Below are 2,918 nucleotides of genomic sequence, written 5' to 3' on the forward strand. Positions count from 1 at the left end.
TCTACTCTGAACAAACCAAAACGCTTCCCAAAGCAACCGCTCCGATCTGGGGTCCAGGTGGGACCGACAGCAGGTCGGCCCATTTGGATCCCAACAAAAAGATCCACTGAGACCCGTTTTATTAGAACCACACAGAACCCATAATTTAACCGGTTCTGCTGGGTTTCCATGGTGAAATCTGACTGAAAACCAAACAGACGGGCTCCATGTTGGGACTGTTGGAAGGTCAACGACCATCAGGGTCACCAACAGCAACGGCTGTTAGAGATTTAATACATCATTAACAAACAGGTAATAATTACATTCTAGCTTTTAACTCTGTTTGGATCAAATGGTGGATTTATGAGGAAAGTATGAAATGTAAGCAGCAGCAGTTTGTATGCTGAGTTACTGCTAAATTGTTAAAGTTAGATAATAAATAAACTGATGTTTACAGGATTATTTCATCTCCAACTGAGTTAATTTCCTGTGGCTGACTGAGCAGACATGACGGTAAAGGAGGCGCATCGATAAAGACGGACCAGGTGAGCAGATTCCTGCTCACAGGTCTGGGAGGAAGAGGAGTCAGGAGGAGGAAGGAGCTGGAAAAAAATCCAAATGTCTGGATTTTCACACCGTTAATTTAGCCGTGCAGAGCTTCGTCGCACCATTCTCTCACTCTTCTCCGCTCCTGTCGGAAACATGCTAATTAGGGAAGCCGGCTGACGTGAGCGAGGTTTAAAGGGTAATTAGCATAAAAATCCTACATGCTGTATTTTTACTTTCTCTAATCAACACCCTCACACGTACACGTTTTCTGATGTGAGAAAATGTGGCTTGACGCAATTAAAAATGAAAATTAGCATCCAGAAGGAGGGAGGTAGACAAAAAAACACAACATTCTCTTGAATTTTGTTCTTTGTCTCATTTTATCCACTTTATTTCCAGATGAAAGCAGAAGAAAAATGTAATTGTTTTTGCAAACAACATGATGAGCAGAGCTGCAGTGTTCTCGTTTAGCCGCGAACTTATTCGTCTGATTTGTGCTGGAAATGTTTCTCCCTAATGAAGCCTCCTGAGCTTCAGCCGAACAAACCTGGACTAAAAGGCGACACAAAGCCGTAGGTGTGGACATCAAAACTTTTTATCAACTTTGGAGCAAAGTTAAGCATTCAGAGGAGTTTGTCAGTCGTTTCAGGTTCAATCTAAAGTCTTTTGACACAAAGAAAAATCTCGGGTTTCTGAGGAGGAAGTTTAGTAAAGTGTTGTGTTTGAGGGGGAACTCAGGTTTTTAGGAGAAAACGAGTTTTAAATCAGTAATCCAGGTCAACGAAGGAAAAAATCAGGATCAGATTCAAGTCCAGATTCTCACGTCTGATTTAACCTCAATAAAGATTCAATTTCAGACAAATATGTTAAAAACGTTTATGAAACATTAAAGCACAACAGTTAAAATTAGTAGAAATGGATTAAAAACACTTTTATGATGATGATTTGTTTGTGATGATCTATTGATGCATTTTACAGCTGGATTACATAAAACATTCAGTTTAAAAACAATCAGGTATGATATCAATACTAAAAGCCCCAAAATAATTTGGAAGCAAAACAGAACAGAGAAGAAAACACAGGTGAGAAGTTGATTTTGTTGAAATGCCGAGTGTCCAGCGTCTCACCGTTAAGAAGCAGCAGGTCGCAGTGAAATACTCCAACACTCCAGACGTCCCAGTCCGACAAATCAAACGCACCTTTTACAGGAGAACATCCCCATCAGGGCTGCAGTAAATGTTGCTTTAAATAAAAACAGAAGCACCATAACCTGGCTCTGAAGCGACGCCATGTACGCGCAGTTACCGTGACAACCAGCCGTTTGTTTACCTTCGCCCATGTATTTCCGATCCGCATGGTTGACGGGCCTGGATCCTGCCGTCTGAACTTTGTGTTTTAGTTTTTCTTGCACATGTTTGCGTTGCTGCGCTGGACGCTGCTGGCCTTTACCTCTAAAGGGCGTCCAATCAGCTCGCGTCTCATCAGCTGCAGAGCAGAGCCAAACTGCAGCTCTTTACTCTGACCTATGCAGCTCATTTGGGAGGTTTTATTTCCTGTTTGCTTTAAAAAGGACACAAGGAAAGTTTAATAAGGTCTGAGGCTGAAAACAAGTTATTTTCCTGATCCAGTGAGCAGAAAGCGACTTTTATCCAACCGGGCCGACGCCCTCCATGCGCCGAGACGACGGAGCAGGAGAAGCAGGCGAAGCTTCGTGACCTCAGCTGACCTCTGAGCAGCATATGGCTGCACACCTGGACGGCCCGGAGGGACGGGAGACGGCTTGGACGGAGCAGAGAAGGGTGGTGCTGCCCGGACGCCCGGGGCGGTCCATATGCTCCGTTACTGGATCAGAGACGGGCCAAACTGGGTCAGAGCAGAGAGGGCTCTAATCTGGGTAATTCATCCTCTGAATGCTGGATTATAAATCATTAGAAGCCCAAAACCCGGTTCTAAATAAATCCCGTTTATGCAGATCAGGATTAGGGAGAAAAACAATAATTCTGACTTCTGATCGCCGAAGATTAAAGTCAATATTCTGAGATTAAAGAGATAATTTTGTGATTAAAGTAGAAATGCTCGTTTTGATTCTCTTCTGTTGTTTTAATAATTTTCTGATTAATCAATTCTTAATTTTCAACTTAATTATCAACAATTGATAAAAAATTTTAAACATAAATAAATCAAGATAAAAGTAAGTCTTTGCACCTGGGCGGTTTCTCTTCAGATTCTGGTCCAGGAAGTTCATCAAACATCAGAACCAACACCCGGCTGAAGTTGGCTTCTGATTGGGAATTTAACTAAAGGGTGATTCCACCTAATTTCCACTTCCTTCTACATCTTTAATCAGTTTCAGTTTAAAAACCGAATCACTCCTCCAACCTGCTCTGGAT

The 2,918-nt window shown here is 42.3% G+C and overlaps 1 long non-coding RNA gene across 1 annotated transcript; it reads left to right on the forward strand.

Moving 5' to 3' along the window:
- The first annotated feature begins 197 nt into the window (after positions 1 to 197).
- On the forward strand, positions 198 to 2,617 carry LOC103459771 (uncharacterized). The gene is made up of 3 exons (XR_532808.1): positions 198 to 291; positions 437 to 724; positions 2,157 to 2,617. It is a non-coding gene; the product is annotated as an uncharacterized LOC103459771 (long non-coding RNA).
- The last annotated feature ends 301 nt before the right edge of the window (positions 2,618 to 2,918 follow it).

This window comes from Poecilia reticulata, unplaced genomic scaffold, assembly GCF_000633615.1.
Source record: "Poecilia reticulata strain Guanapo unplaced genomic scaffold, Guppy_female_1.0+MT scaffold_125, whole genome shotgun sequence".
NCBI lineage: Eukaryota > Metazoa > Chordata > Actinopteri > Cyprinodontiformes > Poeciliidae > Poecilia > Poecilia reticulata.